The sequence below is a fragment of the Aotus nancymaae genome, unplaced genomic scaffold, assembly GCF_030222135.1.
Source record: "Aotus nancymaae isolate 86718 unplaced genomic scaffold, 86718_ANA_hifiasm-v0.15.2.pri h1tg000031l, whole genome shotgun sequence".
Classification (NCBI taxonomy): domain Eukaryota; kingdom Metazoa; phylum Chordata; class Mammalia; order Primates; family Aotidae; genus Aotus; species Aotus nancymaae.
Window position 1 is genome coordinate 956,341 of NW_026988444.1, and position 21,948 is coordinate 978,288.

Below are 21,948 nucleotides of genomic sequence, written 5' to 3' on the forward strand. Positions count from 1 at the left end.
GCTTGGGGTTGGGCTTTGAACTAGCATCGTGGGCATTTTGCTTTCTGTATTTACAGGAAAAAGATATATCAAATATTCCAGTCCCCTGGGCACAGATAAAAGATTTTTCAGATATCTCTGCAGCTGAATCCCAAACGGGATGCAGAAGTGAGAACTATGTAAAATCATGCTCTTCCAGAAGCTGGGCTTTGTAATGGGGCTGGTAAAAATTCCCAGGGCATTGTTTGTGGCCTCGATTTGATCTTCATGTAAGTCATGGGTTTTCTAAATACTCGAGGTCAGTGGATCTAAAGAAAAGCTTGGTAAACATCCACATGTTGTCACACGTATTTAGGTCACTGTTCTCTGACAGTTCGTGGCATTCGTTCCTACTCCAGGAGGCTCCTAGGAGAATCCAAATCAGACGCTTCCCTGTGCTTTGAGAAGGAATGTCTGCATGAAGAGCATCGTACAGATGGTGATATTAGAAGAGTTCCTGCCTGTGAATCCCGTAGAGGAAAATGTTACCAAATAGGCCTGTTCCTCTGTGCACCCAGTACTAGGAAGATGAGAGAATTTGTAGGGATTTCTTAGTTTTTCTGCACACAAGCTCCAGAGCTGCTTTGTGGCTGGCTCAGGGACAGCTGCAGTGTTGTGTGTTACCCTTGACTGCACCCCTCTGTCCGTGAGTGTGAAGGCTGGATGGTTGAGGGGAGCGCCTCTGGGGACTCTCTAGCTGTGGCCAGTGCCCGGCAGCCAGCGAGTGGCCAGAACTGGGAGCTGCTGTGTTTGTGATATGGATGCTTAGTGTTCTTTGTGTTGGTTCTGCAGAACAATGCTTCATAGATCTGATGTTTTTTTCTTTTCTTTTCTTTTCTTTTTTTTTTTTTTGAGATGGAGTCTCACTCTGTCGCCCAGGCTGGAGTACAGTAGCACGAACTTGGCTTACTGCAACCTCCGCCTTCTGGGTTCAAGTGATTCTCCTGCCTCAGTCTCCCGAGTAGCTGGGACTACAGGCACCTGCCACCATGCCTGGCTAATTTTTTGTATTTTTAGTAGAGACAGAGTTTCACTGTGTTAGCCAGGATGGTCTTGATCTCCTAATCTCGTGATCCGCCCCCTTCAGCCCCGAAAAGTACTGGGATTATAGGCGTGAACCACCATGCCTGGCCTGATTTTAATATCTTGTCACCTTTTCCTGTTACTTAGCAAGAAAAACTACCAAGAAATATCCTGTTTTCCTTTTGTTTGGGAATAAGAATCTACTCATAGTGGACACTTACTGGTTTATTTTAACACCAAGCTTGCTTCTCCCTGGCCTAAGTGGATATGACTCGCTATGGGGTCCACTGCTTCCTATTGGCTGCATGGAGGGAAGGAGTCTGGGCCTGAATCTCTCTCGTGTTCCTCATACATGGGTTGAACTAAAGTCTGTTCTGTAATGTGTCAGTTCCAGAGGCATTCTCAGAGAATAAAGCATGTATGAGTGATGCTACCTCAACCCTTAGCCAGGTGCAGGCATAACAAGGGAGACCTGCCTGGGCAATATAGTGAGAATCCCATCTCTATAAGAATTGACAAAAAAAATTAGCCAAGTGCGGTGGCTCACACCTGTAATCCTAGTGATTTTAAGAGGCCAAAGTGGAAGGATCACTTGAGACCAGGAGTTCAAGACCAGACTGGGCAACATGGCAAGACCACCCCCACACACACAAAAAAAATTAAAAATTAGTCAGGGATGGTGACATGTGCCTGTGGTCCCAGCTATTCAGGAGGCAGAGGCAGGAGGATCACTTGAGCCCAGTAGTTCAAGGCTGTAGTAAGCTATGATCTTGCACTGCACTCCAGCCTGTCTGGGTGGCAGTGTGTTCATACACAGTAGACATCGCCAGCGTTCTGTTGGCAGGGATTGCTATCTTTGGTCCTTAAGGATAAACCCAGGAAGGATGCAGGTGCTCAGAGGAACTTCGGGGGTCTTTTTTCCTGCTGGGTCAGTGTTCCTGCCCTTAGAGACAGACCATACTTGTCTTTCCTCGACTGGCAGATAAGGGTCAAGTCCTCATGTCTTTTATAATTCCACATTTAACCTTCAGCTTTTAAAATGAGAAAAATGGGGTCCCTGGTGAGCTCAACTGGAATGTTCCAGGCAAAGGGATGGGTGTAGAATTTTTAGTTCCTAGAAGCTGAGCGTCATGGCAAATCTTAGCTTAGAAGCCATCCTACCCTGACATTCTCAGATGAGAATTTGAGTCTCATGTTAATACAAAAGTATTAATAAGACATAACCATCTTTCTTCTTGCTTCTTCTTACATTTATCTGTCAGTCAATTGGCTATCAGAAAATAGCCTTTGAAGTGCCCATGGAGGGGCTCTTGGTTGGCTGCCGGGGTGGGCATGCTCAGGCCAGGGCAGGACCAGTGATTGGCTGGTTTCTACCATCGGCAGACGCGGTTCTGCTAAGATAACCGCAAATGTGATTACTGGCTGTCAGGTTCTGTTATTTGGAAAGCCAGCCTGTGTAGCAGATGGCTCTGCTGACTGGCTACCAGAAGTTTCCTTTAAATAAGGCTTATCAGCTCTAGCAACACTTTCGAAATACTATTCTCAAGGAAGATGTTTGATTTATAGGTAGCTAGAAATGACCCAGGACAGACGAGTCGTGGGAGGGTGGCCAAAGCATCTCATAAACTTGGAACTAAGGAGCGAAGCCAGCTGCTGAGGGTGATGAATGGGGGTTAGCTGGGGCTGGCAGCCTTCCCAAACCCTCCTCTGCAGTCCTCCTCTCTCGGGCGGCATTAGTCCCCGCAGCACGGAGGCATTACCTGGCTGCTGTGTGGTTTTGAGGTAGCAGTGATATCAACTACATGCTTTAAAAAAAAAAAATGGTGATAATGCTCCATAGCATGGAAAAATTCAAGAAATGACAGCCTAGTGGAGTGAGTTTAAAAAGCCACAGGAAAATAAAGCATAATGCCACCTGAACATATATAGTATTATGATTTTTTTTTTTCTCTGTCTTTAAAAAAGGCTGGTCTGGCTTTGTAGAAGGGTATTTAGATTTTGGAGTGACAGGTCGGCAGCATGTGTCTTCTTTGCATTGGGAGAGCCCATCTCTCCAGGGCAGTAGGGAAAGGCAATTCTCTGTGACGGGCTCTTTCACACCCACAATCGGACTTAACCTGGCCTCATTATGACTCGTGTGGAAAATAAGCGCTTCCTTCTGAGGCGGAAATGCTGAAAGATTGCAAACACACTGGCTATGGCTGAAAGAGGTTCCCTGGAAGAGTCAGTGTCATCTAAGGTGGATGGAATGGATTCTTCTACTCTGCAGCCTGCGTCTCATATGGCAAAGTACAAAACCTGGGATGGATTTTAGACAAAGCTACGGTAATTGGGAGACAAATGTCCAGTATTTTAGCCCTGAAGGAACACTTTTTTTTTTTTTTTTACTTTGGGCTCTGTGAATGCTTCAGATAACAAGTGAGATAGATTTACATATCTTAATTATGGACAAACTACTTTCACATTAAAGTTCATCTCAGTATCTGAACATTACCATGGTCTCAAATAGAATTGACCTCGGCTTCCCACACCTGGCTAAGTTAGGAGACCAGGGTTCTGGTCCCACCCTTGACCACAGCAGAGATCTTTCTCTCTTTCCTTGGTGCTCAGTTTGCTTCTCAGCTTACAGACCTGGGTGACCTTTCAGTCTATACAGCTGCAGTAATAAAATTGGAGACTTCTGCCAAATTTTAGTGGTGTTCATCATTAAAGAGACAGTATACAGGGCACTGTAGCTACCTCTGGGACTATCACGAAGCTTTCATCTCCCTCACTGTCTGTTTGTGGTAAAATTACGTCGCCTTAGCATTTTTCGGGAGTTTGTCAATTCTTTGGGGGCAGAACCCCTGCCTTGTCACTATGTAGCATTGCAGTGAGTACTCAGTATATATTCAGCGAGTAAATGAACCAACAGAAAAATGAGTAACTCGGTGAAAGTTTGCTAAAAATGCTACCTGCAAATGTCAAGGTAACATTTACATTTGATTTGTGTGGAGTTCAGTAATCACACATTTACTTTGTTCTTTGTTATCAACAAAGCAGAATGGTGGTGCTTACTAAGAGAAAAAAAAAAGGGCACAGGCAGTGTGACCCCCACACTCCAGGTTTCACCCTTGCAGAGAAGCTGTGTAGCCCTGGGGGAAGTGCCCCTTGTCTCCCAGCCTCTGCATCTCCCTAACTGCACGGGGGCTAGGATGTCATTCTGACAGATGAATCCCGCCTGGCTCCCACTCTAGAGGCTGGGGGTTCTTGGTTCTTATCAAAGAGGGCTTCTTTATTGAAACTCAAAAGGTAAAATGATTCTGTCCTGAGGACCCCTCCTTACAGTGAGGACATACCAGAGGTAGCACTTTCAAAGCCCTTAAAGTTTGAGTAGCCGGTAGACTGAGGTGTGACCCTGTGATGGTGAAAATCCTGTTAGGGTAGAGGCCACAGAGGGTGGGCAGGTGTGTTTTAAAGTATCCCTTCAAAAAAAATTCACTCTGATTTATTTCATTAAATCTGAATATTAAATTTTAAGCTGTCATAAAGTCCAGATTTCCTAGGCTGTAACTTCTATAACTTCCTTCAAAAGAGAGCTTGCCCAGTTCATTTTTATGCCACTTCCAGTGCCATGAACACAATAGGTACCCCCAAAATAAGATTAAAGTACAGAAAGCTGGCACCTGACAGTCTCTGCCTGCAAATAGCAAATCCCAAAGTAATGCTTCCACCTGGCCTGGCCACCGGCACCTTGTCCAGCAACAGCCTGGAGCAAGCCGTGGCATTTCTAGGCCTAGAGAAGGTCATGGAAGCATATGCTGTGATTAGGGGACATTGTAGTTTCCCTTCTGAAACTTTTCATCAAGGAAACTCTGGAACAATACATCTGTGTTTAAGACAGCATGAGGAACTGATAAATTGATCAGCGGTGTCTAAATATTGTGTGGCCTCAGATAGCATCTAAGACTGGTATCTGTCAGCCCACCAGGTAGGAAGTGGGGGATTTGATGGAAGTTCAGTTTTCAGTATTAATGGTGAATGTTTAGCATGTACACAGAATGCCTGGCACATAGGATTTTAACCAATTTAGTCTTCACAGGAATGCTGAAAGTTTGGGAGCTTTCATCAGCACCCCTGTTTTACAGGTGGACAAGCAGGTGATTTGTCAGTGGACAGTCCTGGCTTGGGCAGGCAGTGTTCTTGCCCTTAACAGCAGTATTCTCCTGTCTGCTGTCAAGGGGAGCAAGTGCTTACCTCTAAGGAATCTTTCCCCACACATTGGTAAAATAACCCTACAAGATTATTTTAGAAGCTTTGCACAGAGGCAGTATTGTAACCATGGAGGTTCATCTGGGGTGAGATTATTGCTAATTTAAAATGAAAACAATAAAGACAGAATTATTTTAGGAGACAGGCCACACAAGACTGTGGCCGTTCGCCGGGAGGGCATCGGTGTGAACCGCACCCACCCCTTGCAGTCACATCTCTTTGTTCTTGTCTTCCTGGAAGCCCACTTGTTCCTAGGTGAGGTCAGGGGTAACAGGTACCAAAGATACTTTGTTTTCAAGTCCCTTGAATTGCATCTTCGAGGCTGCATGGTGAGGAAAGATGCCTCACATAAACACGCAACAGGTGAGAGATGCCCCTCGTTTTGTTTTTGTAGGCCAAGTCCTGGAGTGTGGTGGGTTTATAGTGCAGGCTGGTGCTGGGCTAGGCCCCCGGAGGCTCCGGTCCGCGCTGCGCCGATCCATTCCGGCGCTTGGGCCTGCCCGCCGCCGCGCTCGCCACCGCCGCCGCGCTCCCGGGACTCGACCAGCCCGGCTGGGCGCGCGGCCCGAGGTCCCTGCACGTCGGCCCCCGCCGCCCGCCCCGCCCCGGCGCGCGTTTCCATTTTAAACCTCCGCCCGCCGCCCGCCACCCCTCGGCCGCAGCCGGCGCAGCTGCCCGCGCGTCCCGGGGCCCAGGGAGTGGCGGAGGCTGCGGAACCGCCAAGCCGTGCAGCCGGGGCGGGAGGATGCGCACGGGCCCCGCGCCGTAGACAATGAAGCCGCGGGCGCCGCCGCCCGCCCTGGGTCCTGCGCACCGCGGCCGCACCTGCCGGCGAGAGCGCCCTCGCGCCTGACCAGCCGCCCCGCCTGGCACCCGCCGGCCCATGGCTCGGCGCCCCGGGCCCGGACCCCGGCACTCGGGCGGCGCGGCGCACGGGCCGGCGGGTGCCAGAGGCGCCGTCCCCGCAGCCTGAGCGCGGCCCTCTCGGCGACCGGGGGGGCGTGGGCCACACTCCTGGCCCGCCCGCCCTCCCCGCCTGGTCCCGCGCCCCGGCCCGCGGCCTCGCTGGATGCGGCGGGGCCCCAGCGCGCGAGCGACATGTACTTGTTGGACGGCAGCGGCGAGCCCGCGTCGCCCCCTGCGGACGCGATGCCGCGCGGGACGCCTCCCAGAAAGACGGTCTACCGCATCTCCGTCACCATGGTCAGGAAGGAGCAGCTGGCCGCGCCTGGCCCTGGTGGCCCCGACCCGCGCCCGGCTCGGCGGACTCGGCCCGCGCGCTCCCCGGACCCGCCCGGGCGGCTGGAGGAGGAGGCCGAGGATGCAGAGGGAGCCGAGGATCCGGAGGGGGCCGAGGACCCGGAGGGCCGCCGGCTGCGCGCCTGGGACTTCCGCACCTTCCGCACCCGCAGCACCGGGCAGCTGGAGCTGGGGCGACTCCGGCCGTGCGCACGCGGCCTGGAGCCCGCGGACCTGGCCGGCAGCGCCCCGGCAGAGGAGGAGGGACGCGGCTCGCCAGCGCTCGGCAGTCCGAACATGGAGGGGGCACGGGCCGCGCCCCTGCGGCGGAGCCTGAGCTTCAGGCACTGGAGCGGGCCCGACGCGCCGCGGGGCCGGGCGCTGGGCGGCGAGAGGCGCCACAGCAGCTCCGGGAGCCTGGCCTGGGCGCCTGACGACGAGGCCGCGGCCGGCGCCACCCTGGAGCCCGCGGCTGCCGCGCAGCCCACCTCGGAGAAGCGTAACACCCTGGACGTGGGCGAGGTGCTTAGCAAGAACGATGCGCTCTCGGACCTGGAGCGCTGGGAGCGCAGCAAGAGCAAGAATCGCACGCTGGACAACAGCGACCTGCAGCGGCTTGAGCGCGCGCGGGCGGCGGCCGGGCACGGCGCGGCCTCGGAGCACCGGCTGCTGCGCTTCTTCAGCGGCATTTTCGCACGCAGGGACGGTGGCCCGAGCGGCGGGCCCTCCCCACGGAGCGGAGCCTCGCGGCCGCGCGGCTACTTCAGCCTGCGGCGGCCCCCGGCCGAGACGCACTCGTCCAGCGCCGAGAGCATCGACGGCTCCCCGCGCAGAGGTGGGCAGCGTGGCCGCGGGTACCAGGGCGGGAAGGGGCGCGTGGTGGAGACTGGCCGGCTCCACCGCGGCTACGGGACCCTCCTTCACGGGTCGGGAGCCAGCACGTGGCCTTGAAGGATGCGAATTCGCGTACTGCGGTTTTCCCCAGTAGGTCGCAGCGGTCCTGGGTTTTCCAGCTGCTTCTGCACCTGGCTGTGCGTGCTGGTGCCGCTCGGGGTCCACCACCTCCATCAAGGCGAGCTTGACCGGAGAGAGGTCGCCCTGCCATGCGGTGCCAGCCTCCTTCTCGTGCTGGCTTGGCCTTCTGCGGGAGCGGGTCCTGAGCTGGCTGCCCGCGACACCTGTGGGGCCGCCCCAGGGAGCCGAGGCGCGCCAGCTTCCGCCGCACAGGTGTAGCTGCCTGGGTAGAAGCCGGCATTCATCCTGGCGCCCCTCCCTGCCTCGAGTCTCCCTGTTGGTGCTACCATCTGTGAATACTGTGGTGTGGCCTCAGCTGACTCCCTGGCCCTCGGTATTGATCTGGCTTTAAAGACACTTCGCTACAGTGGGGGGCCCGTGGCGGGACAGAGGCCTCTCTTGCTATGGCTTCCCTGCCAGGTGGCTTCTAAATGGGGAGAGTGAGTCTGAGACCGGATTCTGTTTCCTAATAATGCAGGCTAGAAAAGGGGCAGGACAATCGCAGCCCTGTGGCCTTTCCTGAAACCTCACGTCTCTGTTCCCTTCAGAGGACCTTGCAGGGAGGGTTCCCCAGCCAGATCTGTTATTCCACTGCAGGAATCGGTTAACCTTTTGGTAGCATTTGGGGGTCAGAGCCTCCAGAAACCTCGAAACATAGACTCCATCAACTGCGCGTCACCCAGAGGGGAGGTCGGGGCAGAAGGTGGGGCTAGATTGCTACACCCTATTCTCGTGGGAGGGAGATGTATGCCTGAAGCTATTGTGGTCACGGACATGTGGCCATGCATTTACCACCAAAAAAGTTACTCATCCTATCTCTTACCTGAATTACTTAACTTGGCTGGTACAGATAAAGGTAGTTGGAGAGTGGGCTTTTGATTAGCAGCTCAGACTGCTGTGTAACTTAACCTCTGGAGAGAGTATTCATCCCAAGTGGACTTAACAGGTCGGCTGACTGCCCCTAGAGTCTATATTAAAACCAACCAATGCAAAGAAGTGACTGTCCTTATTGAAGTATCTTTAAGGTAAAGTGAAGATAAAATGGTCATGCTTTAATATGCTTCTGATGATCCTCCAAATGTGATAGAGGATGGTTGAAACCAAGCAGTTGCGTGTGCAGTGATGTTAAAATCTGACCTGTTTCACTAGGAAGAATACACGGTTGCCCGTTGCCACACTTAGTGTTTAGCTTGCCATGGCACATCTTGTTTTAACTTCCCTTGGAGCACTTATGTTAGAAGGCACTGTATTTTACTCCAACCATTATCTCACCCCTTCATGCATTCTCTTAAAATATTAAGAAGTGTTGCATGTTATTTTGTTAAAAGAATGGTTTGCACGGGCCAGGCGTGGTAGCTCACACCTGTAATCCCAGCACTTTGGGAGGCCGAGGCAGGCGGTTCACGAGGTCACAAGATGGAGATCATCCTGGCTAACACGGTGAAACCCCGTCTCTAATAAAATAAAAATAAAATAAAAAAATTAGCCGGGTGTGGTGGCGTGCATCTGTAGCTCCAGCTACTTGGGAGACTGAGGCAGGAGAACCACTTGAGCCTGGGAGGCAGAGGTTGCAATGAGCAGAGATCCTGCCACCACTCCAGCCTGGGCCACAGAGCAAGGCAACATCTGAAAAAAAATAAATAATTGATTTGCACGAAGTTGCTCCTGTCATCATCATTGGCATTCAGAGGAAGTTCAGGTCTGAAGGTCCCAGTTCTCTAATAGCAGGCTTGCATCTTTGTTCTGTGGACTTTGAAGAAAACAGTAATTAGCTGCCTGGGTTCCAGACAAGTTTGTATCACAGAGGGAGAAAGAGAAACGCACAGACATGCTTTAGAGAGAACGCATTTCATCGTGGTCTCTCTTGATACAAGTTAAAAGCATTTGGGGTTTGGGTATTTCCTCTCTGGTCAAATGGGTTGATAGTAGATTTGGAGTAGTAAGAGTGTGAAGTGTGTTGGAATGTTTAGAGTAATGCTCAGTTTGTCCTTGTGGTCAGTCCTTCTCTGGGTGGAATTACTTTGGTCTGAGACCTAACATTACTAAGCATTGTGGGTTGTATAGAAAAATGGAAATTTAATGAACTGCATTCCAGTGCACATAGTCAGAACTCTGGGCCTCACTTTATTCTGAACTTCTAGGTAATCACATGCTCAGAGAAGTTACATCTTTCACCTGTATAAATTCTTTGCCTTTGACTAAAATGTCTGAAATGTCAGTATTCTCAGGATCTTAGTGATGCCAGTGTCTGTTACAGGTAAAAGGTGCAGCCCCCCACAGGTATCACAACTTCTCATTTTATCATACTTCCCCAGTCTTTACACATTTGCTACCTATGACATAAATTCAGAATTCAGATGCTATTTAAATAAGATTTTGAATTTAGGTTAGAGTCTCTGTGGTAACAGTCAGTTACAATAGAGCCCAAGCTCAGTTTCCCTGTAAATGTCCATAGGGGGTAGGTCCCCAAATCACTGGGTCCAGGTGGGACTCAGAAATTTTGGATTTCAGGAAGGTAAAATGGTGTGTGTTATAGAACACTACCTGTGAGGTTGGGTGGCACCCTGTAATCACACACTAGTATTTTGCAGCAAAGCCTGAGATATCCACACTCCGTGAAATAGTGATTAAAAATAGCCTCATGACAGTCAGACTCTGGTTTTGCCACCAAAATAATTTGGCAACCATGTATGAAAATAAGTTCTATTCTGAGACCTTTTTAGATTTCAGATTGAGAAACTATGGTAGATCTGTAACATGCTAAGCATCATGAGAAGCACCAGTGGCTTTTTCTAAATCTGGGCCATAATGTTTTAAAATTTGGAGTCCTTGAAAATACAAAGGAAATTAGGGGTGACATCAGTTGGTGCAGGTTTTCCTTCTGTTAGAATCTTTTCATCACCTTTAAAACAGCTATTAAATGTTTGAATTGGCTACAGGAAACTGAAGACTAAGTAATCATTACATTAAGGTAGTCTATGTGGCTTCTTGGAGTTAAATGCTTAGGCTCTGGCAAGGTATTTCCATTAACACAGGGAAGCAAGATGGCTAGAGTCTTATTTTAAAGCACACACAGGCTCCTACATACGTGTGCCTTTCATCTGCTTGTATTCTTCACTCAAGACATTAAGGATGAAAGGATTGGAACCACCTACCTTTGTAGGATGATTCCCTGTACTCTCTGATCCTTGTTGGAACTTATCTATTTAGGCTCTTCCCGGTTCTTCCTCCTAACGCAGAACAGTTGCTTCCCCAAGTTCCGGGCTGCTCCCTCTCTGTAAGGCTGGCAACTGATAGCAGCGAGCCAGCAGACATTCCAGAAAGACCCTGTGTCAGATCAAGGGCAGTTTCGTGTTACCTGATACATATGTATTAGGACAGAGTCCATTGACACAGGTATAATTTAATACAAGAAAAGATCAAATAATAAATGATTAATGACGTTGTAAAGTGTCCCCTTGCAGCGCATGCTCTCTGCATCCCACTGGATGCTGTCTGGGCCGGCCTTGGAACCAGCGGCTGGGTGAGTGAAGCCCACACTAGCTATGCCCATCCAGAGCATTCGGTGTCTTTATGCTCTCGTGCTGTCTGGGAGGATTGATTACAGTAATAAAGTGATTCATTGATACCTCTTACTGAGGTTAGCTTTTTAAATTAGTAATTTACAACTGATTTTTGACAGCACATTTTATGAGTGGCTTTGTTCTTTAATTTCTTATTCCATTGATTTATATCACTCAATTACTGTAGGGTGATAGACTGTTTTGTTTGTTTTTCTTTTTGAGATGGAGTCTTGCTCTGTCGCCAGGCTGGAGGGCAGTGGCACAATCTCGGCTCACTGCAACCCGCCTCCTGGGTTTAAGAGATTCTCCTGTCTGAGCCTCCCGAGTAGCTGGGACTACAGGCACGAACCACCATGCCCAACTAATTTTTGTATTTTTAGTTGTGACGGGGTTTCACTATGTTGGCCAGGCTGGTCTCGATCTCTTGACCTCAGGTTCTGCCCGCCTTGGCCTCCCAAAGTGTTGGGATTCCAGGCATGAGCCACCACGCCCAGCCTGCTTTTTAAATTAACCACCTTGAGTGGAGAAAGTGACACAGCAATTAAAACTACTGAAACAACTTGATACATTTTGATTTTTAAGTTTATTAATGAAAAGGACATTTACTTGAAAAGCAACTATGTAATTTAGTGTTTCTCATTTGAAACATTTTGAACAGATTACAGTCTTCTGTTATTAGACTTGATTATCTACAGTCTTTTGTTGTTATAATTGAACATTCCTAGATAGAGTTTGCTTGCTTTTTGTAAATGACTCCAGAGAGCAATTTAGGAAACTCCTCATTATTTTTTGCTTAGGGCTAACATTGTTCTCCTGGATACAGAGCAGTTGTACTTGGGGAACAAGGAAGAGCTGCTCTGAAGGTCAGCCAGGAACCTTCTAAGCCACCACTGTGGGCTGTGTCTTACTGTGTTGATTTCCTTAGCTTGGAGGCTGAGTTTCAGCACAGGTCACCTGTAAACATTTTTCTCTTTGATGACCTGGGCTGGAACATCCTGCCACCTGGGCAGTGCTCAAAAGTACATCTGCTCCAGAGGTCTTAGAGTTGTAACAGTCACATTGCGGCAGATTGTTGGGTTATATGATGAACAATTACCTTTTGTTTGGAGCAGTAAGACCCAATTATATAGCACCAGTAGTGGTGTTTTTGTTGTTGTGTTGTTTTGTTTTTGAGATGGAGTTTCGCTCTTATTGCCCAGGCTGGAGTACAGTAGTGTGATCTAGGCTCACTGCAACCTCTGCCTCCCGGGTTCAAACGATTCTCCTGCCTCAGCTTCCTGAGTAGCTGTGATTACAGGCACCCACTACCACCCCTGGCTAATTTTTGTATTTTTGGTAGAGATGGTGTTTTACCATGTTGGCCAGGCTGGTCTCTAACTGCTGACCTCATGGTCCTCCTGCCTTGGCCTCCCAAAGTGCTAGAATTACAGGCGTGAGCCACTGGGCCTGGCCTTTTTAAAGTAATCTTATATCATTCTAATGCATTAATAAACATTGCGTTTCTACGGTGTGTTCTGCATTTACTAGGCAGCGGGAGCTGGGGCTAACTAGAGCACAGCTCCTGTCTTCTGAGGTCAGTAGCATATTGGAGGAGATGGAAAAGATTGAATCACAGCCTCATGGGATACTGGAGGGAAGATATGACTGTACTTCTCTGCACAGCCTATCTCCATTGGAGCACTAGTCCCAGAGTGTAAATGCCTGCCACTTTTTTTTTTCTTTTGGCTGTTATAACAAAATACATGCCTGCCACTTCTAACGAGTGAGTCCTTCCTGGGCATGAAGCATGTATCATTTCTCTGTATACTGCAGAGTTATAGGCGCTGTGCTTGGCACATAGATTTTAGTAAACATTTGCCTGGGACTACAGACGTGCATCACCATGCCCAGCTAATTTTTGTGGGAGGAACTAATGAGGGAACTAGGAGAGAGAGTGAATTGAATGTCCTTGAGTTAAGGGATGGAGTTAATGAAGGCCTCACAGAGGTGTAAATGAGCTGGATCTTGCAGAGTTTGTAGGAGTTTCCTAGCAGGGAAGACTTCACCAGCAAGGTGGTTGGGATTTTTGTAGTTAATTGCTAAGGACTTATTCCTGTTCCCCAGATCGTTATAACTAATGCTCACATTAGGCATAAAACAGGATGTTACTATTTCTATCATGAGCTTTGTTTGTTTTTGTTACTATTTCTATAATGAGCGTTGTTTGGTTTTTTTGAAAAATATTTTTGGTATGTGGTTTTTGTTTCTGATAGGAATTCTCCTTCAGGCTATTGTCAATTTGTTTTCCTATAATGATTTGAAACAATTATATTAACTTAAAATGATGTCACAGTGAGTAAAATAATGAAAGAAGTTTTATTTATTGAGGGTCGTCTGGTGATGAGATAAGTGCGTACCGCTACACTCACGTTGCCGGGTGATTAAGAACAGAATTGGTATTAAGGTCAACAGATTAGCAAAAAGGGGGGAGATTATTGTCTTTTCATTGTTTTGAAAGAAGTACCATCTGCCCATGATCGTTTTGATTTAGGTTTTGTTCAGCCCAAATTAGAATCCGCTGGGGTGTCGATGTTTCCTTGTTTGTTGGTGATAGCTGGAGAACTGTTTCTCATTGTGGATACATGCATTCACCTTTGCTAGTTCTCTTTTCTCCTGTTAAGACATTATTGTAGCTGCTCCTATAATTTCCTTTAGCTAGTTTTAATTCAAAGATGGATCTTGGCCCTTTGTTTTCTTGTAATCTTTGGTTGTTTTCGTTTTCCTAATTGATTTTTAATCGTCACTAACAGCGCTGAAGACTCAGAAAGCTCGCCAGACAGTACGCTTCCCTGGGTCAGAAGATGGGAGTGCTCTGCTCTCTCATTCAGTACCAGGGCGTACCAGTGAGAGGCTTGTGAAGGGATTGTTTCGGCCTCTCCTTATCCCACAAATGAAGATAATTTTTATGAGGTGCATTTTGGTCTTTGAGAGGGGAGGGTAAAATGATGGTTGCTTTCCTATACTGTCTTTTGTTGGAAATGGTTAAAATGTTTTGAATCTGTTTCTGGTGTGATTGTGAGGTCCAAGCTTTCACATGACATCGTGTGCTGGCTGTTTTGGTCAACACACAGGAACGCTCCTTTATTCTCTGTGCGGCCTTCGGGGGCATCGTTTGAGTGGATGGTCATTTGTTTGAGATGATTGTCAAGGGAATCTTGTGTTCCCTCTGATTCTCTGTGCCTGTCATTGCAAGGGCTTCTTTGAGCTGGTCTGCTGACTGTCAGGCACTTGAGATTGACTCAGTGAACAATGCTGCCAGCCTTTCTGACGCAGCCCCTGCCCTCTCTGACTCTTACGCAGGATCAGAATCACTCCGGTATGAACTCTCTTGGTGGGGGTGAGGGAGAGAGGAATATTTATCCAGTTTCTGCCTTTCTGCCCCCTTACCTCTGTACAAAAAAAAAAAAAAAAAAGCCAAACCAGTTGTTCTGTGAAATACATGAAGCAGGATGCGTATTTGTGACTTGCTTCCCTGTACTGTCAGCGCGGCAGCGTTACGAGTGGGCGCTGGTGGGCCTGCGTGGTGCCGGCTTTTTCTCCTCTGGTGCCAATGAGGCCCGTTGACAGATCCAGGATACTTGGATATCTCACTCTGCCGGTTATTTCAGTTGCCAAACTAGAATCCCAACCTTCTGAGAGTCTGTTCTCTTTTGGATTTGTTCGAAGATGTCTGCTCTGCTCTCCTGATCTGGTTCATAGAACGCTCAGGAAGCCAAATTCATTGAAGACACTGTGGATGTGTAATTTGGAAGAGGAGACTGGAGCATGGAGGCTTCGCTCCTAGCACTAGAGAAACAGACATAGAAAAGACAGTATGTAGCACTGGTTAATGAAACTTAAAGGAAAATGGATTTGGGCTCAGAATTAGGGAGTCATTTCTCACAAGCATAGCCATTCCACTTTGGAAGAAGCTGGCTGCTTCTACCACTGGAGGCGTCCAGACTCAGGCTGGCCAGGGAATGTCAGGACGGGCGCTGTGTGTGTTGTCTGGGGTGGAAGGGGTGGTCTTCAAGTCCCATCCTAGTTTTCAAGCTCTAGAGTTCTTTCAGGATCTAAGATTTGATTTTTGTACCTGGTCTTCTCTCGGGGTAGTTTTCTACCAGATTTAAAGGAAGGTATTTGTCTGGAGTTTCTTTGGACTGTCGTGCCTGCCTGCCTGCCTCCCGCCTCCACCTTGGGATCCTGGTGTATTCTGCTGGCCGACCTGAGATGCAGTAAGAGTTCTGCCTGCCAGCTGCAAGGTGCTGGGTGGAAAGTCCCTGCCCCCACTCTCCCTCTCCCGCCTGCCAGCCCCGCAGTAGTGCTGCCTGGGCTCCTGTTTGGCCTTAAAGCTCCTCTGGGTACCAATGCCATTTGTCTTCTGGGTATCCGGGTGCTGAGTGGTGGCTGGGCATGATCTTAATCGGATTCTCCCTGTACACAGCCTTGACTCAAAAACTGATTTCAGGTGTGTAGATAATACAATGATGGTGGCAAGGAAGAAAGAATGTTTTTCTGTTTCTTGTTGGAACACATTTAAGTGGCCACCTGGAGAAAGCAGAGTGTCTTGATTCCGTGGGGTGGGTTTAGTTTTGACAGCAATACTTTGGTTAGTGAGGTGATTCTGACTAGTCATCTCCATCCCTGAGCCCTGCCTACCTCGTGCCAGCCAACAGATGTGTCACCGTGCAGCTCAGCACCATATGTTTCTTTGCTTTACTCCATTTACCTATAATACGGGGTTTGCAAAAGGCCTAAAAATAGGAACATCGTGTATGTCGCTGTATTTGCATTTATAATTACGATATGAGCTATACATTTGCCCAGGTGGGTTTCTTTTATCCCGGAGCTACAAGTATAAGCTAACCTTGTATTTTGTTTTCACTGCTTTTTCCTGTATTTTCTCATGATCTTTAGTTTAACTACTTCTTTTAAAATTATTGATCACTGTTACCTTAAAATTATAAATGGGGAGAATAGAGTTCTCTTTTTTCCTTTGGCTTAATCCCCCTCCCACCCCTTTTATTCATAGAACTGGAGGAGTAACGATTATTGGTAGCATATGGATTCGTCTCATTCCTGGTACTAGCCAAATATGTGTTTATTTTGGAAAGCTAGTCTGAGTGCTGCGTCCCGACGTTACCTTTCATAATCCCTTTTGTGCCTTCTCCCTGAGGGTTGGCACCAGAGAGCATTGCCTGGAAAGCAGAGTCATATGTGCTCTTGAGATTTTAGAGAATAATGATAGATAGTCGTTGTTGGGCACGGCTTTCAGTCTTCAGAGTAAGAAAGCGCTGACACAATATATTTATCAGGTTTGTTCAGTGGAGTGTACTAAAGGTCATTTGTTGAATTCCATATTTTCCAATATTTAGGTTTCTAATATAATGATGCAAATGGTGTTACTTGGATCTGTGTAGTACTGAAGCTGACATTTTGACTGTCATTTGTAAGTAACGTATGACTACTGTGGATAAAAAACACCCTGGCTTAATCATTGAAGATAATGTTATAAACTCAGATAATGTCACAAACTGTAGTGCCAGCAAGCAACTGTAGTAAGAGGAAATTCAGCTTTATATGGAAGAGATCGGGGCACAGGGAGCCAGCCCCATGACTGTCCTTCCTCGCAGCTACCCATGTCTTGCGACTGAACAGTGGTAATTAAATATATATTCATAGAAGATTGATAAGATCTGCTTTGTCCATGGAAATAAGCTAAATTATTAAGAATTCAAGGATGTTTGGCCAGGATTTGGGCTTTGGTTTGGCTGCGGGAGAAGTGTTGGGCCTGAGTCCATGTGGGGTGGGACAGGGCAGGACTTGAGTGTGAATGCTGGTGTCCACAGGGGTCGGGGCCCCTGCAGCCCCTTCTGGAAGCTGGGACTTGGGAAGTGCCCTTGTGATCATTTGGGCCAGTCTCAGGTGACTTGATGTGTGATCCTCCCATCTCTGTTCTGTGGCTCTTTGTGGGCCTGGGGAAGGGGTCCCAGGCAGCTTCTTGAAGCCATGTAGGGAGGCACTGAGGGCAGAAGGCTGGCTTCTCCTGGCATCTTGTCCTTAGAGGGGAGCAGGTGACATCCATTTTGGCTGGTGCCGACAGTGGTGAGGGTACCTGCATACGTGTGTGCAGCTGGCTGTACCTGCCAGGAGCTTCCGGGCGTGGGTCTCCTGCCCAAGCTTCTCCTTGTTGGGAATGATGTCCTTATACAGATCCTTACCTTCAGGCCTCACCAGAAGCACCTGGCCTGGAGGGCGGAGAGTGGCTGCCAGCCCTCAGAGGCTCAGCTGAGTCCCACTCCACACTTCCTGGGCCAGCTTACCCCTCTGAACACCTGAGCTGACACTGGGACCGTGAACCCAGACAGGATGACCGAGCTCACAGCTGCAGTTCAGGATGCAGCCAGCTGTGTTTTTCCTACTTCCTCTCAGCTGGGCAGTTCACTGGGCTCTGAGAATTTTAGCCCTTTTGTCACTGCCTTCCTACGTGGCTCCCAAGGAGGAAGCAGGTGCTGGAGCGGAAGAGGGATTCCTGCAAACCTAGTGCTCTGTCCTGCCACCTTGACTCCAGCTGGTGAACCACCGGCTCTCCTCCCTTCCCCCAACATAGCCGACACGTGGACAGCCAGACACATGCAGAGCCATTATTTTTTTCAAAGACCTGTTAAAGTTTAAAGGCTTTGGGCCAGGTGAGATGGCTTACCCCTGTAATTCCAGCACTTTCTGAAGCCAAGGCAGGTGGATCACGAGGTCAGGAGTTCAAGACCAGCCTGACCAACGTGGTGAAACCCCGTCTCTACTAAAAATACAAAAATTAGCCAGCCGTGGTGGTGCGTGCCTGTAATCCCAGCTACTTGGGAGGTTGAGGCAGGAGAATCACTTGAACCCAGAATGCCGAGGTTGCAGTGAGCTGAGATCGCACCATTGCACTCCAGCCTGGGCAACAGAGTGAGACTCCATCTCAAAAAAACAAAAAACGTTTAAAGGCTTTGTTCACTCATTCTTGAGACTTAGATTTCAAGTTCACAAATAAATGTGGAGTACAGTATGCACCTGAAAATATAATATAGTTTTAATTTTCATATGCACAGTTAGCATTGACCAGTACTTACTAAATAACATGCACTTAGGACTCTAATTGACTTATAAAAGTAGATTAATAGATCAGTAGGTGGGAATTACAGTATTGGGGCAATTTGTTGTTTTCCATGTGTGCATACCTTCAGTCCTGTAAAGGGTCTAATTTACTTTGCCTATTTTATAACGTGTTATAAAACGCTATGGTACTGTTTTACTGTTTTTTTGTTGGTTTGTTTTAATATAGAAATAACAATGCATACATTGTGGACTCCTCCTTTCAAGCTGGGTATTTCTTTTTTGTTGTTGTTTGAGACAGAGTCTCGCTCCGTCGCCAGGCACCAGGCTGGAGTGCAGTGGTGCAATCTCAGCACTGCAACCTCCACCTCCTGGGTTCAAGCAATTCTTCTGCCTCAGCCTCCCGAGTAGCTGGGACTACAGGCGCTCACCACCATGCCCAGCTAATTTTTGTATTTTTAGTAGAGATGGGGTTTCACCATGCTGGCTAGGATGGTCTCGATCTCTTGACCTCGTGATTCTCCCAAAGTGCTGGGATTACAGGCATGAGCCACCGCACCCGGCCTCAAGCTGGGTATTTCATTATTACCCTGAACTAGCTTGCTGTCCAAGAATAAGGCATCTGGAGCCAGGACTCTGTTTTCGGGGATTTTGTTTTGTATTGTTTCGTTCGAGAAGGAATCTCGCTCTGTTGACCAGGCTGGAGTACGGTGGTGCAGTCTCAGCTCACTGCAACCTCTGCCCCTGGGTTCAAGAGATTCTGCTGCCTCAGCCTCCTGAGTAGCTGGGATTACAGGGGCGTGCCACCGTGCCTGGCTAATGTTTTTATATTTTTAGTAGAGATGTTGGAAGAGAAGGTGGGGAGGGGGCTTCCAATTTTTTTTTAAATTTCTGATTAGCCTTTCCAAAGGAGGCAATCAGATACGCATTTATCTCAGTGAGCAGAGGGATGACTTTGAGTAGAGTGGGAGGCAGGCTTGTACTAAGCAGTTTCCAGCTTGAATTTTCCCTTTAGCTTAGTGATTTGGGGGCCTAAGATTCTTTTTTTTCCACAGGTCTTTTTAGGAGTTTTAAAGATATATTTCATCTGGTAAAGCTGAAGTCCCGCCAAGTAGTAGCTGATGTAGACTAAGCCTCCTGCTTTACAGGGTACCCGCTGGGAGGGAGGAGGTGCTGGACAGGGTGAATATATGGGCAGATTTGTTCAGGAGTTTACCTTTGTTCTGGGTGTGGGAAGGCATAGCTTCTATATTGGAATTCTTTGTCTCCCACAATAAAAATTCTAACGTTACTTATACTGTACTGTGAGGATTAAAATCATACAATTGTAGTCAAACCCAGGTATGAGTGATGAGTGTGAGCTTGGACACTGCTGACAGATTAAAATTTGACATCCAAATTCTGGTTCCAAGGAAGGATTGTTGTGTTTTGTTTTTTTTTTTTTTTTTGAGCTAGGGTCTGTCTCTGAAGTCCAGGTCAGAGTGCAGTGGCATGATCATGACTCACAACAGCCATGACCTCCTGGGCTTAAGCAGTCTTCCCACCTCAGCCACTCAACAAGTTGAGACCACAGACACGTGCTGTCAGGCCCAGCTAATTAAAATTATTGATTGATCCAGATGAGGTCCTACTGTGTTGCCTAGGCTGGTCTCAGACCCTTGAGCTTAAGTGAACCTCCTGCCTCTGCCTACCAAAGTGCTGGGATTACAGACCTGAGCAAGCCACTATGCCTGGCCTATGAAGATTTTTTTTTTTTTTTGAGATGGACTTTCACTCTTGTTGCTCAGCTCAGGCTAGAGTGCAATGGCACGACACGATCTCACCTCTGTAGGAAGGCTTTTTGAATAATCATATTCCTCATTCTCTTTCCACTCAACCCTGATGAACCTTGCTGGACTTGATTATATGTGAGATTGCTCACTTGACATGCAGGTTGCAGATCGGGGGTAGGCAGGGACTGATAACAGTCCCACTTGGCCTCAGTTTTCTCGTGTGTCCAGTGAAGGGATGTACCCTGGCTCTAAAAGTAAACATTCTCAGGAGAAGAATCTGGGCATTTGCTATCAAACGGATTCCCCTTCTTAAGGCAGTTAATTTTCCACACCACAGAAGATGTTTGTGACATTTCCCATTTCTTTAAAGTCGAAGATAGATATTGATCCCTTGGAAGGAGATTAAGTTCTCTGGTTCCATCTGGTGTAATGATTTCAGTTTTATTGTTCAGGTGGCGAGTGCTAACCCAAACCTTTCACATACAGGAATGTCATCCCATGTAGACCTTTGAGTCCAAATTTCATTTGTAGTTGACCTTTGGAGGTGACAGTCCAATTTGTGTAAATTGTAATAGCCCTTCATCTTAGAGACCAGTTTAAAGTTCATTTTAAGTGAGTTTCCAAACAGATACATTGGATGTATATCAGTTTAATTTGATAATCATGCAGATAAAAATGTATTACATGAGGACCAGTGTTTGAAAGATCATTTACATGACCTGATGAATTTTCATTTTGTCCGTTTCCAAAATACACAGGAATGCCACCTTCATTCAGATCAGACTTACCTTCCTTTGCAGGATGTGCCCAGAGATTTATTTACGACATTAGCTTCAATGAGGAAGGTCAGATAATTTAAGTCATTAGGCATCTCTTAAGGGCAAAGTACATGTTACTGAGGAATCTGGGTGCTCTGGTAGAAGGATGTGTTCCTGGATTTTTCTTTTTTATGTTTTTGGATTTTTCTTCTCAATCTCTGCCCTTTGAACTTTTTTTTTTTTTCCGTTGAGACAGAGTCTCACTCTCTCACGCAGGCTGGAGTGCAGTGGCGCGATCTCCTGCTCACTGCAGCCTCTGCCTCTCGGGTTCAAGCGGTTCTCCTGCCTCAGCCTCCAGAGTAGCTGGGATTACAGGCATGCACCACCATGCCCAGCTAATTTTTGTATTTTTAGTAGAGACGGGGTTTCACCATGTTGGCCAGGCTTGTCTCAAACTTCTGACCTTAAGTGATCTGCCCACCTCGGCCTCTCAAAGTGCTGGGATTACAGGTGTAAGCCACCGCGCCTGGCCTTCCCCTCTGATCATGAACCTCTTTTCTACTCTTGCCGGGCTGTAGATGGGTGGGGGTGTCAGTATTTTAGGTGTGTGACCTCTTCTTTTGCTCACTGGTGTTTGGGGTCTGTGGTGTCTGTCTGGGGAGCAGGTGTGTGCAGGAACGAGTCTGCACTCTTCACTCTTCCTTTCCCGGCATTTTTTTTTTTCGTTCTCTCTGGAAGGTCATGAGGGTCCCCTCCACTCCCTCACCTCCCACATTTCCAGCCCCTCTACTTCAGACAGACTGCCAGAACTTTCTGCCTCTCTTGGGGTACTTAGGATACCCTGCAGATGTAAGCTGCTTTCAGAAAAAGCCAGGTCCCACCACATAAAACCGCAGGCCCTGCTAGAATCTGTTGTATGCCACATCTCCAGTTTTAGGTGGGTGGGAAGTGGGAATTGGCATTTTGTTTTTTTGTTTAGATTTTCGTCATAACCACGTGTGCGTACCCGTTAAGACTAGACAAGGGAGTCGCCGCTGCTGAAAGAAAAGTCATTGTTTATTCATTTTGCATTGGAGGAAGTGAGCATTGGGGGCTTCCGTGACAGCTTGGGGGAGCAGGAGAGTAAATAGCAGGGCTAGGTGTGCGTCCCCTCCTCCTGCCCCTCATTCACCAGCCAGTGCTATTTGAGGGCTAGAA

General features: G+C 48.1%; 1 protein-coding gene across 9 annotated transcripts in view; it reads left to right on the top strand.

Annotated features, from left to right (window-relative positions):
- AGAP1 (ArfGAP with GTPase domain, ankyrin repeat and PH domain 1) overlaps nucleotides 1–21,948 on the top strand; it is a 631,299-nt gene that overhangs the window by 167,315 nt on the left and 442,036 nt on the right. Inside the window, exon 1 of one of the 9 annotated variants that reach the window (XM_064383384.1) lies at nucleotides 7,349–7,366. The exons of the other annotated variants lie outside the window; for them this stretch is intronic. The gene's annotated coding sequence lies outside the window, so the exon portion shown is untranslated. Of the gene's footprint in view, nucleotides 1–7,348; nucleotides 7,367–21,948 lie in introns of those variants that run through there. 9 annotated transcript variants of the gene reach the window in all.